This window comes from Stenella coeruleoalba (genome assembly GCF_951394435.1).
Source record: "Stenella coeruleoalba genome assembly, chromosome: 5".
NCBI lineage: Eukaryota > Metazoa > Chordata > Mammalia > Artiodactyla > Delphinidae > Stenella > Stenella coeruleoalba.
This window is the reverse complement of record NC_137150.1, coordinates 88,605,695-88,620,989: the sequence shown is the minus strand read 5'-3', so window position 1 is coordinate 88,620,989 and position 15,295 is coordinate 88,605,695. Positions and strand designations below refer to the sequence as shown.

Below are 15,295 nucleotides of genomic sequence, written 5' to 3'. Positions count from 1 at the left end.
GTGCAAAAGCTTTTAAGTTTCATTAGGTCCCATTAATTTATTTTTGTTTTTATTTCAATTTCTCTAGGAGGTGGGTCAAAAAGGATCTTGCTGTGATTTATGTCATAGAGTGTTCTGCCTATGTTTTCCTCTAAGAGTTTTACAGTGTCTGGCTCTACATATAGGTCTTTAATCCATTTTATTTTTGTGTATGGTGTTAGGGAGTGTTCTAATTTCATTCTTTTCCATGTAGCTGTCCAGTTTTCCCAGAACCACTTATTGAAGAGGCTGTTCTTTCTCCATTGTACATTCCCGCCTCCTTTATCAAAGATAAGGTGACCATATGTGCGTGGGTTTATCTCTGGGCTTTCTATCCTGTTCCATTGATCTATCTTTCTGTTTTTGTGCCAGTACCATACTGTCTTGATTACTGTAGTTTGTAGTATAGTCTATAGTCAGGGAGCCTGATTCCTCCAGCTCCGTTTTTCGTTCTCAAGATTGCGTTGCCTATTCGGGGTCTTTTGTGTTTCCATACAAATTGTGAAATTTTTTGTTCTAGTTCTGTGAAAAATACCAGTGGTAGTTTGATAGGGATTGCATTGAATCTGTAGATTGCTTTAGGTAGTAGAATAATTTTCACAATGTTGAGTCTTCCAATCCAAGAACATGGTATATCTCTCCATCTATTTGCATCATCTTTAATTTCTTTCATCAGTGTCTTATAATTTTCTGCATTTAGGTCTTTTGTCTCCTTAGGTAGGTTTATACCTAGATATTTTATTCTTTTTGTTGCAGTGGTAAATGCGAGTGTTTTCTTGATTTCACTTTCAGATTTTTCATCATTAGTGTATAGGAATGCCAGAGATTTCTGTGCATTAATTTTGTATCCTGCTACTTTACCAAATTCATTGATTAGCTTTAGTAGTTTTTCTGGTAACATCTTTAGGATTCTCTATGTAGAGTATCATGTCATCTGCACACAGTGACAGCTTTACTTCTTTTCTGATTTGGATTCCTTTTATTTCCTTTTCTTCTCTGATTGCTGTGGCTAAAACTTCCAAAACTATGTTGAATAAGAGTGGTGAGAGTGGGCAACCTTGTCTTGTTCCTGATCTTAGTGGAAATGCTTTCAGTTTTTCACCATTGAGGACGATGTTGGCTGTGGGTTTGTCATATATGGCCTTTATTATGTTGAGGAAAGTTCCCTCTATGCCTACTTTCTGGAGGGTTTTTATCAGAAATGGGTGTTGAATTTTGTTGAAAGCTTTCTCTGCATCTATTGAGATGATCATATGGTTTTTCTCCTTCAATTTGTTAATATGGTGTATCACATTGATTTGCGTGTATTGAAGAATCCTTGCATTCCTGGGCTAAACCCCACGTGATCATGGAGTATGATCCGTTTAATGTGCTGTTGGATTCTCTTTGCTAGTATTTTGTGGAGGATTTTTGCATCTATGTTCATCAGTGATATTGGCCTGTAGTTTTCTTTCTTTTTGACATCCTTGTCTGGTTTTGGTATCAGGGTGATGGTGGCCTCGTAGAATGAGTTTGGGAGTGTTCCTCCCTCTGCTATATTTTGGAAGAGTTTGAGAAGGATAGGTGTTAGCTCTTCTCTAAATGTCTAATAGAATTCGCCTGTGAAGCCATCTGGTCCTGGGCTTTTGTTTGTTGGAAGATTTTTAATCACAGGTTCAATTTCAGTGCTTGTGATTGGTCTGTTCATATTTTCTATTTCTTCCTGATTCAGTCTTGGTAGGTTGTGCATTTCTAAGAATTTGTCCATTTCTTCCAGGTTGTACATTTAATTGGCATAGAGTTGCCTGTAGTAATCTCTCATGATCTTTTGTATTTCTGCAGTGTCAGTTGTTACTTCTCCTTTTTCATTTCTAACTCTACTAATTTGAGTCTTCTCCCTTTTTTTCTGGACGAGTCTGGCTAATGGTTCATCAATTTTGTTTATCTTCTCAAAGAACCAGATTTTAGTTTTATTGATCTTTGCTATCGTTTCCTTCATTTCTTTTTCATTTATTTCAGATCTGATTTCTAGGATGTCTTTCCTTCTGCTAACTTTAGGGTTTGTTTGTTCTTCTTTCTCTGACTGCTTTAGGTGCAAGGTTAGGTTGTTTATTCGAGATGTTTCCTGTTTCTTAAGGTAGGATTGTATTGCTATAAATTTCCCTCTTAGAACTGCTTTTGCTGCATCCCATAGATTTTGGGTCATCGTGTCTCCATTGTCATTTGTTTCTAGGTATTTTTTGATTTCCTCTTTGATTTCTTCAGTGATCACTTCGTTATTAAGTAGTGTATTGTTTAGCCTCCATGTGTTTGTATTTTTTACAGATCTTCTCCTGTAATTGATATCTAGTCTCATAGCATTGTGGTCAGAAAAGATACTTGATACAATTTCAATTTTCTTAAATTTACCAAGGCTTGATTTGTGACCCAAGATATGATCTTTGCTGGAGAATGTTCCATGAGCACTTGAGAAAAATGTGTATTCTGTTGTTTTTGGATGGAATGTCCTATAAATATCAACTAAGTCCATCTTGTTTAATGTATCATTTAAAGCTTGTGTTTCCTTATTTATTTTCATTTTGGATGATCTGTCCATTGGTGAAAGTGGGGTGTTAAAGCCCCCTACTATGTTTGTGTTACTGTCGATTTCCCCTTTTATGGCTGTTAGTATTTTCCTTATGTATTGAGGTGCTCCTATGTTGGGTGTATAAATATTTACAATTGTTATATCTTCTTGGATTGATCCCTTGATCATTATGTAGTGTCCTTCTTTGTCTCTTCTAATAATCTTTATTTTAAAGTCTATTTTGTCTGAGATATGATATGAGAATTGCTACTCCAGCTTTCCATTTGCATGAATTAACTTTTTCCATCCCCTTACTTTTAGTCTGTATGTGTCTCTAGGGCTGAAGTGGGTCTCTTGTAGACAGCAAATATAGGGGTCTTGTTTTTGTATCCATTCAGCCAATCTGTGTCTTTTGGTGGGAGCATTTAGTCCATTTACATTTAAGGTAATTATCGATATGTATGTTCCTATTCCCATTTTCTTAATTGTTTTGGGTTCGTTATTGTAGGTCTTTTCCTTCTCTTGTGTTTCTTGCCTAGAGAAGTTCCTTTAGCAGTTGTTGTAAAGCTGGTTTGGTGGTGCTGAACTCTCTCAGCTTTTGCTTGTCTGTAAAGGTTTTAATTTCTCCATCAAATCTGAATGAGATCCTTGCTGGGTAGAGTAATCTTGGTTGCAGGTTTTTCTCTTTCATCACTTTAAATATGTCCTGCCAGTCCCTTCTGGCTTGCAGAGTTTCTGCTGAAAGATGAGCTGTTAACCTTATGGGGATTCCCTTGTGTGTTATTTCTTGTTTTTCCCTTGCTGCTTTTAATATGTTTTCTTTGTATTTAATTTTTGACAGTTTGATTAATATGTGTCTTGGTATATTTCTCCTTGGATTTATCCTGTATGGGACTCTCTGTGCTTCCTGGATTTGATTAACTATTTCCTTTCCCATATTAGGGAAGTTTTCAACTATAATCTCTTCAAATATTTTCTCAGTCCCTTTCTTTTTCTCTTCTTCTTCTGGAATCCCTATAATTCGAATGTTGGTGCGTTTAATGTTGCCCCAGAGGTCTCTGAGACTGTCCTCAGTTCTTTTCATTCTTTTTTCTTTATTCTGCTCTGCAGCAGTTATTTCCACTATTTTATCTTCCAGGTCACTTATCCTTTCTTCTGCCTCAGTTATTCTGCTATTGATCCCATCTAGAGTATTTTATATTTCATTTATTGTGTTGTTCATCATTGCTTGTTTCATCTTTAGTTCTTCTAGGTCCTTGTTAACTGTTTCTTGCATTTTCTCTATTCTATTTCCAAGATTTTGAATCATCTTTACTATCATTATTCTGAATTCTTTTTCAGGTAGACTGCCTATTTCCTCTTCATTTGTTAGGTCTGGTGGGTTTTTATCTTGCTCCTTCATCTGCTGTGTGTTTTTCTGTCTTCTCATTTTGCTTATCTTACTGTGTTTGGGGTCTCGTTTTTGCAGGCTGCAGGTTCATAGTTCCCATTGTTTTTGGTGTCTGTCCCCAGTGGCTAAAGTTGGTTCAGTGGGTTGTGTAGGCTTCCTGGTGGAGGGGACTAGTGCCTGTGTTCCGGTGGATGAGGCTGGATCTTGTCTTTCTGGTGGGCAGATCCATGTCTGGTGGTGTGTTTTGGGGTGTCTGTGGACTTGTTATGATTTTAGGCAGCCTCTCTGCTAATGTGTGGGGTTGTGTTCCTGTCTTTCTAGTTGTTTGGCATAGGGTGTCCAGCACTGTAGCTTGCTGGTCGTTGAGTGAAGCTGGATGCTGGTGTTGAGATGGAGATCTCTGGGAGATTTTTGCAATTTGATATTATGTGGCTCTAGGAGGTCTCTTGTGGCCCAGTGTCCTGAAGTTGGCTCTCCCACCTCAGAGGCACAGCACTGACTCCTGGCTGCAGCACCAAGAGCCTTTCATCCACACGGCTCAGAATAAAAGGGAGAAAAAGTAGAAAGAGGAATTAGTACAAGTAGAAAGAAAGAAAGAAAGAAAGGAGGGAGGGAGGGAGGAAGGAAGGGAGGATGGAAGAAAGGAAAAAAGTAAGAAAGAAGATAAAGTAAAATAAAATAAAGTAAGATAAAATATAATAAAGTTATTAAAATAATTATTAAGAGGGAAAAAAGAAAAAATATTAAAAAAAGCAAAAAACCAACAAAACAAACGGACGGCTAGAACTCTAGGACAAATGGTGGAAGCAAAGCTATACAGACAAAATCTCACACAGAAGCATACACATACACACTCACAAAAAGAGGAAAAGGGGAAAAAATCATAAATCTTGCTCCCAAAGTCCACCTCCTTAATTTGGGATGATTCATTGTCTATTCATGTATTCCACAGTTGCAGGGTACATCAGGTTGATTGTGGAGCTTTAATCTGCTGCTTCTGAGGCTGCTGGGAGAGATTTCCCTTTCTCTTCTGTGTTCTCACAGCTCCCAGGGGCTCAGCTTTGGATTTGGCCCCGCCTCTGCGTGTAGGTCGGTGGAGGGCGTCTGTTCTTCGCTCAGACAGGACGGGGTTAAAGGAGCCGCTGATTCGGGAGCTCTGGCGCACTCAGGCTGGGGGGAGGGAGGGGCACGGAGTGCGGGGCGGGCCTGCGGCGGCAGAGGCCAGCGTGACGTTGCTCCAGCCTGAGGCGCGCCGTGCGTTCTCCCGGGGAAGTTGTCCCTGGGTCCTGGGACCCTGGCAGTGGCGGGCTGCACAGGCTTCCCGGAAGGCGGGTGTGGATAGTGACCTGTGCTCGCACACAGGCTTCTTGGGGGCGGCAGCAGCAGCCTTAGCGTCTCATGCCCATCTCTGGGGTCCGCGTTGTTAGCCAAGGCTCGCGCCCATCTCTGGAGCTCCTTTAAGCAGGGCTCTTAATCCCCTCTCCTCGCGCACCAGGAAACAAAGAGGTAAGAAAAAGCCTCTCGCCTCTTCGACAGGTGTAGACTTTTCCCCGGACTCCCTCCCGGCTAGCCGTGGCGCACTAACCCCCTGCAGGCTGTGTTCACGCCGCCAACCCCAGTCGTCTCCCTGCGCTCTGACCGAAGCCCGAGCCTCAACTCCAGGCCCCACCCGCCCCGGCGGGTGAGCAGACAAGCCTCTCGGGCTGTTGAGTGCTGGTCGGCCCTGGTCCTCTGGGTGGGAATCTCCCCGCTTTGTCCTCCGCACCCCTGTTGCTGTGCTCTCCTCCGCTGCTCTGAAGCTCTCCCCCTCCGCCACCCGCAGTCTCCGCTCGCGAAGGGGCTTCCTAGTGTGTGGAAACTTTTCTCCTTCACAGCTCCCTCCCACTGGTGCAGGTCCCATCCCTATTCTTTTGTCTCTGTTGTTTGTTTTTTCCTTTGCCCTGCCCAGGTACGTGGGGGGGTTTCTTGCATTTTGGGAGGTCTGAGGTCTTCTGCCAGCGTTCAGTAGGTGTTCTCCAGGAGTTGTTCCGCCTGTAGATGTATTTCTGGTGTATCTGTGGAGAGGAAGGTGATCTCCGCGTCTTACTCTTCCGCCATCTTCACGGAAGCCTCTATGTATTTTTTATTTCTTTAAGTTCTCTATTGAGGTTTTGAAATTCTCTCTGATGCAGGTAGTACAAAAATCGTATTTGACGCAAATCGGTTAATCCTAAAGATGACAGAAAAATCAATGTGAGGTAGCTGTAAATAAACCGACCATTCTCTAAGCTCTTGAAAAGCCTGAAATAGCACAAACCTTCTGCATTTTAAATGAAAGTATTTACACACTGGTTTTAATTGTAAAGAAAATGAGGAAATTCAAGTATTAAAAGCCTGGGAGTATGAAAATGAAGTGTTTTGTCTAAAAGACCTTTTTTAGTTTAAGAAAGATCTTCAGAAATTTCATAAAGTTTTAAATTTGCAGCATCCTTTGTCAATAGCCCTCCACACACACAAACACACACATATACCACCATTACCACCACCACCAAAATGGAATAGAGAGTAAATGCCCCAGGTTAGCTAAACCTGGAGCAATTAAAATATAATTATATTCTACATAGATTAATGTTTACATTAATACTTTACACAGTGAGATTTGGGAACTGAGCCTTGCCCTCAACTGCTCAAAAATGGGCTGGTGCAAATGGACTTGGACCATGGAGTGGGAATTGGGGGTAGGGGCTGGAATATGTGGAGATATCATATTTGATTTTCTGTTAATAATTAAGTTCCTAGTTCAGTGGTGGGAACCTGAGGCACAATTTAGGAGTAAGTGGTGACATTTCTCTCTGGGAATGCTGTAAAGGAAATTGATAATTTGATAAACTGATAATTTTTGTAGAAGGCCACAAAATGATCTTTTGTCTCTTCTAATTCCAATCCTGAGGTATTCTGATTTGCTCTCATTTCTGGATTTCCAGTCACATCTTCTTTGCTACTAGTGCTTCTATAATTTTTAGAATTGAAACACATTTAAGCATAACTACATGTGTATTCAAAGACATTATTAATACAGGCTAAATTCTTTTCCTTCCCAGAATAGTGCTTGTAAAAAAAGCAAAACTCAACATGCAGAGTGGAAAGAAGCCAGACTGTGCATTCCACCTGCACATGATGATTAGTATATCGTTCTGGGGTTGGTTCACCTTGTGTCTGTGTGTGACCAAAGTCAAAGGCTCTGTACACCCTGTTTGCAACATCTTTTAAATTGGTGTAAAAATATGTATCTCCCAAAGGGTTTGGTGAGAGTTAACTGTAAAGCACATAGAATAGCTCAAAGCAAACAGTAGCAGAGAAATCTAATTTCTTCCTCTCTTTCTCCACCCATTGTTTGGTCTACAAATTCCAGGCTAACTTTCAAACTAGGTCTGTTGAGTTCCAAATATGAGATGTCTCCCAGGGTTGTAATTAGGCCCTCACGACCATTTATACTTTGGGAAACTCAGTTACCTTTTGTGGTTTGGTTCTTTTTTTTTTTTTCCACTGACCGGCAGGATTGAAAGGAGATGGCGGCACTTGGTTGTATGACTCATATCCCTAACTAACCCGTTGGCCAAAATATAAGCTTGTTCATGAGTTATTCTGAGACCCCTGTCCCTCCAGGACACACTTCCTGTCACGGTTATGAAACTTAGTAGCTATGAGTTTCTAGCTTTCTTCTGTGATAAAGCTAATTAAGCAACAACAGTAGAGAAAGCAGTCTTTTTAAATTTTTTGGCTGTTTTGGGTCTTCGTTGCTGCGCTGTGTGCAGGCTTTCTCTAGTTGCGGCAAGTGGGGGCTACTCTTCATTGCAGTGCGCGGGCTTCTCACTGCAGTGGCTTCTCTTGTTGCAGAGTATGGGCTCTAGGTACGCGGGCTTCAGTAGTTGTGGCTCGTGGGCTCTAGAGTGCAGGCTCAGTAGTTGTGGCGCATGGGCTTAGTTGCTCCTCGTCATGTGGGATCTTCTCAGACCAGGGCTTGAACCCATGTCCCCTGCGTTGGCAGGCGGATTCTTAACCACTGTGCCACCAGGAAGCCCCAAAGCAGTCTGTATTTATTTATTTTTTTCAGAAGTTATCTGTTAATTAAAACCATTCCCATTTTCTAGGTAAATGAGTTGAACCTGTTGATGAACGTGTGCACCTGCTTTTAAAGGTGTGGGAATTACCGTCTAAAGCACTTGCTCCAGTTGCTGTTAAAGCAGAGCTACTTATCTGCTTTATCACAACATGAAGTTGAGTACACTCCAGCTAGCACAGGCACTTTCAATGGAGGGTTTCAGTTTGAATCATGACTCCCCCAGGCTCAATTCTTTTGGTATTAGCAGCTTAAATGTGCACAGCACAGAGAGAGGCTTTGTTTGGGGCTTGGAAAAGAGTAAATCATTCAGCATCTTTAAAATGTCTGGAATAGTTGAATAAAGGCAACTGTACTGCAACTTGCTAATGTAAAATATTAGATGCACCCTAAGTAACAACAGCTCCGAGAGACTCTAATTGTCCCTCTTCAATTTTGTTGCTAACACCTGGCAACATTGGGAGCTATAAAGAGAGTAGCTGGGAGGGAGAAGGAAAGCCTAAGAGATTTCCTGTTCCTGTCTTAATACATAGAATGAGAAGAAACAAGGGGAAAAAATCGCATCTGGAAAAGAATTAGGGGTCCGTTCTATAGAAGCATGGCTGCTGCAGGGTACTGTAGTTAAAACACCCTGAATTTTAGTTGGATTTGCAAGACTCCTCATAATTATGGGTGAAGCTACAGGAAGCTGCTTAATCTTTCCAGGTATAAACCCAATTGTAAATCCCCAGGACTCTAGGCTCTGAAACTAAGGGTCAGGAACACTGTCTCTTCTATTAGGTTTTTTCATCCCCAGCTATCCAGTATTGGAGAAGGCAGAGGGGCAGGCAAAGAGGGGAGTGGTAGAGTGAAGAGGGGAGGTTGAAGGTTCCCGGATGGTCTGGATTCGGTCCTGGGAAAGGGTCTAATTAGTAGTGTCAGCAAAGCAACCTACGGCCAGAGAGCATTCTAGAAACCAGTAACTAGACTGTTCAACTTATCAGCAAGGTAGATAGAAATAGAACCTCTGCCTGTGTCTCAATATGGATTGACTTTTTAAAAAGCTATTTCTCTTTGAGAGCTCTAGGATTATATGGGGGCAGAAAGCATCACTTTTGGTAGCCTAATAATCTGTTAGCAGGTGTGAGGTAGTAAAGAGCATAAACTGAGAAGGCTAAGCAGACTGGGTTCCAGTCTCAGCCCTGCTTCCACTAGCCTCATGGTCTCAGACATGAGACCTAGGTTTCTCAAGCCTTCGTTTCCAAAATCTCCCATCTCATAAATATACTGCGAGAATGAAATGAGATGATCCCTGTCAAGAGCCTAGTAGAATACTGACAATTATCTTTAGTTTCTTCCCTTCCCCTGGAATACAAAGAGACACTTATGTATCAGATAAATTTATTTAAATATTTCTTATTTTATCTAATAATAAATATATTTATTTAAATATCAATATTTTATATAAATATTTATAACATACAATATATAAATATTAATATAAATATACACAATATTTATTAAATAAATATGTTTATATTTTAAAATATATTTAGATATTTAAATAAGTATAAATATATTTATTATTATTGCGCTATTATGCTAGAAGGAAAAATATTACAGTGCTCTCTTCATCAGGGAACACTCTTGCAACCTCGAATTTAAGAGTAAGCATGCACAGGTCTAAAACATTCTCTATAGTCAGGTTTCTAATCCCTGTTTTGTACCAAAGGAGTCTAAGAGATTTGAACGTTATATCCAGCTATTTTAATGGATTTTCTAAGAGTGTGAATTGACTTATAATACAGACAGCCCCATCTTTTCATGCTAGAGTTGAAAAGGTCAACATTTTTTCCCGAGGATTATAGGATTACCTTTAATACTGTATTTCATAACCTGTTGTAAGACCTAAGGAACTCAATAAATGCTAAATAATATCTAATATGAATTTTTTTCTTTTTTTAACATAAGCATATTAAACTGTGAATTCCTAAATTTCTCTATTTAAGCCATTTGCTCTTATAACTTAGTTCAGTAGAAAAAAAATCTGGAAGATTCACAGAATCTTATATTTACAAGTGGTCACGCAAAACCAAATTGACCCATGACATCCGTCTTAACTAAAGTTATGATATTTTCTCTGCATGTGGTTCAGCCTGAATGGGGCTTCTGTTTCTGTTGACCTTAGCTCTCTTATATTAACCTCTGTTAGCAACATCCACATGAGTCTAAAGGTCTATTGCCTAAACTAAAATCTTTCCATGCCATTGAGGAATAAAGGATAGAGTCTGTGTGTCACAGCACTTAGTAAGGAGAGTAGCAGTGCACTCATACCAAAACCAAACAGGGTGATTTTCCTACTGGTACCTAACAAAAGCAAAGTGAAGTTTGTTACCATATGTTATGTATCACATTTTTGCACATTTTAACATTTTAAAATTGAGGTGTGCTTCACAATCTAGGGTATCTTATAATAACTGTCAACGAGAGGGGCAGACATGACCTTGTTACCATGGCTGGGACATGGGAGTCTCAGATTATTCCTCGTGGCATGACTGCAAAACTGCAACTCAAAGTTTCAATCAACAGGCCATTTCAGGAATATTTGAAAAAGACTGTATAACTCCTGCTCGTAGTTTGGAAACCATATACTGACACTTTATAGTAAGATCAGGAAAGTGCCCAGAGGTCACAGTTGAGTATTTTATTGCTCTGCTGGCAAAATGGACGAAATTGGTGGAAAAACATGGGCATCAATGAGACCAAGTTGAGAAGTGATTCAAACGAGTTAGGCTTTGAATGCGAAATACTAGAAGTACCTTGACAGATTTATTTCACTTACGTCATGCTTTTTATATAAGTGCAAAAATGCTATATGATAGAAATTTATGTCCAAGTAAATCCGAAAAACGTTTTAAATAGGCATAAAATAAAAATTCTAAGTGATAGAAAAACATTTTTTCATAATTAAATGAGTGGTAATTTTTCTTTTTCTTAGTGATGGATAATATAATGGTGATCTATACTATCAATGGCACCTTAGATTTAATGTAATACAGTATTGTTATTTTGGAGAGTATGCAGATTATTTTATGGATTATTTTCTTGAAGAGATTTAAACAATCCTCCAAATTTCACACCCAGTTAGTTTAATATGCATATGTTCTACATCACCAAAAGCCATTGAAGTATAAATATGATAACATTATCATTGTTTTCTTAAATGCATGACAAAATATCACTTTCGATAGGCAATAATGAGAAGGTATTAATAAAAAGTTATCTCTAGGTTATTCCTTTTATAGCCTGCCAAATGCATAAGTTGAAGATGTGACATGGAAAAAAGAAACTCTTCAGTTTTAAGTTTGGCTTATAGGCTATATGAAACAATTCATTCCTGAATAGAAATTCTATTTAATATGTGAATACTACAGTGAATGTTTGCCAACATTCATTCATTGAGAAAATATTTATTGTTACTGTCAAAGTACTTGGGGACACAGCAGTAAAGCCCTGCCATCAAGGAGCTAGCTTAGATTCTTTTTCCAAAAAAAAAAAAAAATATATATATATATATATATATATATATATATATATATATTTTTTTTTTTTTTTTTTTTGCGGTACGCAGGCCTCTCACTGTTGTGGCCTCTCCCGTTGCGGAGCACAGGCTCTGGACGCGCAGGCTCAGCAGCCATGGCTCACGGGCCCAGCCGCTCCACGGCATGTGGGATTTTCCTGGACCGGGCACGAACCCGTGTCCCCTGCATTGGCAGGCGGACTCTCAACAACTGTGCCACCAGGGAAGCCCCCCAGAAATATTTTTTTATAAATTTATTTTATTTTTTGTTTATTTACTTTTGGCTGCATTGGGTCTTGGTTGCTGTGCGCGAACTTTCTCTTGTTGCGGCAAGTGGCAGCTACTCTTCGTTGCGGTGCGCGGGCTTCTCATTGTGGTGGCTTCTGTTGTTGCGGAGCACGGGCTCTAGGTGCGTAGGCTTCAGTAGTTGTGGCTTGCGGGCTCTAGAACGCAGGCTCAGTAGTTGTGGTGCATGGGGCTTAGTTGCTCCGCGGCATGTGGGATTTTCCCGGACCAGGGATCGAACCTGTGTCCCCTGCATTGGCAGGTGGATTCTTAACCACTGTGCCACCAGGGAAGTCCCGCTAGCTTAGGTAGGTAGCTGGGGTAGTTAATAAATAAACTAAATAAGTAAATTTTATTGTATGATAAACTAATAAGTGCTAAGGGGAAAAATAGGGAAGGAAGTTAGGAAATTTGGGGAAGAGTTCAAAATTTTAGATCGGTGGTCAAGAAAGCCCTTTCTAAGAAAGCGGCATAAGAACAGAGTTCTGAAGAAACTGAGGAGTCTACCCATGTGGATACCTGAAAGAGAGAAGCACATTCTTTTTTTTTTTGGCCACTTTGCAGCCTGCAGGATCTTAGTTCCCCGACTAGGGATCGAACACAGGTCCCGTCAGTGAAAGCTCGGTGTCCTAACCACTGGACTGCCAGGGAATTCCCAAGAAGCACCTTCTAAGCAGAGGGAACAAACAGCAAGCCCAAAGGCCCATAAGCAGAAACGTGCCTGGTGTGTCCTAGGAAGGAGAAGAGGCCAGAGGGGTTGGCACGGGGTGAACAAATCTGAATGCATTAGACAAGGTCAGAGAAGTAAAATCGGCAGAGCAGACCCTGTGAGTGTGGTAGGTCAGAGAAAGGACGTTGCCTCTTCCCTGTGAGTGAGCTGGAAAGGCACTGGAGGCATTTGTGAAAGTTCGCCCTGGTCTGACTGGCATTTTATGTGGATGTTTTGGCTACTGTGTTGAGAGTAGCCTGGAGGAGTGTAAACAGAGAAACCAATTAGTAGCTTTGTCATAATTCAGGTGAGAGATGGTAGTGACTTAGATAGCAGTAGGAGGTATTGAAAGGAACTCCAAATTATGGATATATTTGAAAGATGCGCTATCATGATTTACTGAACTGGATGCAGGGTGAGAAGAAGATGAGTTCAATGATGACTCTTAAGATTTTTGGCCTGAGCAACTGAAGAAGAGCTGCCATTTATCAAGGATAGCAATAGGAACATTGTAAAATGAGTAGAATTACGGGAAGAGGGTGAGGAATGTTAGAAATGTAATCCTGGATTTGTTAAATTTGAGATGCCTTTGAACATTTACAGAGAGGTATCAGGTAGTTGGATACACAAGTGAGGAATTAAGGAGGAGGTATTAGTGTCAGAGTCATTAGCATATAGATGATATTTAAAACCATGAGACTGAATGAGATGACCAAGGGAGTGGAGCTTGGTGTCCTGAGAGCCAGGTCAGAAAGCATTTCATGGAAAGAGGCATCAACTGAGTCAGATAAGTGAGATGAGGCCCAAGAACTGACCACTGAATTTAGCCATGCAAATGTCCCTGGAGGCCTGATTGGAGCAGTTTGGTGTGAGGTCGGCCTTATTGTAGTGGGATCTAGAGAGAATGCAAGGAGAGGAATAGGAGACAGAGCGTATAGACAATGATTTCAAAAAATGTTCCTGTAAGAAAAAGGAGAAAGGGAGGACACAAATAGGTGAGGGCAATTAAAAGGTACAAACTTTCAATTATAAAATAAATGAGTCACGGGTATGAAATGTACAGTGTGGGGAATATAGTAAATAACTATGTAATATCTTTATATGGTGACAGAGGTTAACTAGACTTACCGTGGTGATCATTTTGAAACATATACGAGTATCGACTCACTATGTTGTATACTAGGAATTATCGTAGTGTTGTAGGTCAGTTATACTTCAAAAACAAATAAACTCATAGAAAAAGAAATCAGATTTGTGGTTACCAGAAGCGGGAGGTGGGGGGAGGGGGACTTGGATGAAGGTGGTCAAAAGTTACCACACAAACTTCTGCTTATAAGATAAATAAATACTAAGGCTATAATGTCCAACATGATAAATATAATGAAGACTGCTGAATGTTATATATGAAAGTTGTTAACAGAGTAAATCCTAAGTGTTCTCATGAGAAGGAAAATTTTTTTTCTATTTCTTTAATTTATATATATATATGTATATATATATATATATGATGGAAAGTCACTGAACTTGTGGCAATCATTTCATGATGTATTTAAGTCAAATCCGTACGCTGTGCACCTTAAACTTATACAGTGCTGTATGTCAATTACATCTCAATAAAACTGGAAGAGAAAAAAGGAGAGATGGAACAAAAACTAGAGCAGAAATAGTTCTGGTTTTGTGTTTTAGACTATAGAAAACAATGTTGATGAAATTATCCAGTGAAAAGAGGAGAGAAAAAATGGAGAGAAGAGATTTGCTGCTGGCACAGGTTCTGGTGGAGAAGTGAAGTTGGCTTTAGGGAGGAGCCTCTAAAAATGCATTTTTCAGACATTCCAATCATGTTTTATGCCATTTTCTACTGCTCTTCCCTTTGCCTGAGTCCTTGGTTTTCATTAAGACTCTACCATTTTATCTCTTTAGTGAAGTGTTTCCTTTCTATCTCAGCCAATGAATTCATTGAAATCTCTCCCTTCTCTGCATTCATAGCTCTTGTAGTCTGTTCCATTAAGTTGATTACTAGTCATCTTTTTATGTGCAAGCTGTTTTTCCTGTTAAATTGTAAGCCCCTTGATAGTAGTGATTATGCCCTGCCTATGGGAAGCGCCCAATAAAAGCTAGCTGACTCTCTCTCTACCACTTTCACTGAAAACAATTTCCTCCCTTATAACTCCCTAAGGAGAAGAGTCTATTTTTATTCTCCATGTAAAAGTCCTTCAGGTACTAAAAATATTACTAAACTGCTTCGTGGTCTCATCGTTTTCACTCTTTTCTTTAATACTGTCTTTTCATCTCAAATTTTGTTTCTGGTTTCTTTCCTTTGGCACCTCCACAAATGCATCCTTTTTCTTTATCATTTTTTAAAAATGTTCTTCTTTTGTTCCTCTTTGAGTTTAATTAGGGAATCTGAGATGTGTGCAGAAGGTAGCAATTCAGAATAGTTCGAGCAATAGTTGTGTTTTACTATACTGAGCAGAGAAAGTGAGGATTGACCAGACTACAGTGTGTGTGTGTGTATAGGTACATTCTCAACAAAAGAAGTAGCATGTGAAAAGGTACAGAGGTAAACCCATAAAATTTTGTCTCATCCATAGCTACATATTCATCCTCTAGAACAGTGCCTAGCCCTCATTTACTAAATGAATGTAGCAGTGAATGAATTACTCCCATGATGGTTAGAGGCTTCTATTACT

At 39.8% G+C, this 15,295-nt stretch overlaps 1 protein-coding gene across 1 annotated transcript in view; it reads left to right on the top strand.

The window, feature by feature from the left end:
* The first annotated feature begins 4,901 nt into the window (after positions 1–4,901).
* LOC307186545 (uncharacterized protein) overlaps positions 4,902–15,295 on the top strand; it is a 1,017,825-nt gene continuing 1,007,431 nt past the window's right edge. The window contains exon 1 of the transcript XR_013828391.1: positions 4,902–5,459. The gene's annotated coding sequence lies outside the window, so the exon portion shown is untranslated. The remainder of the gene's footprint in view (positions 5,460–15,295) is intronic.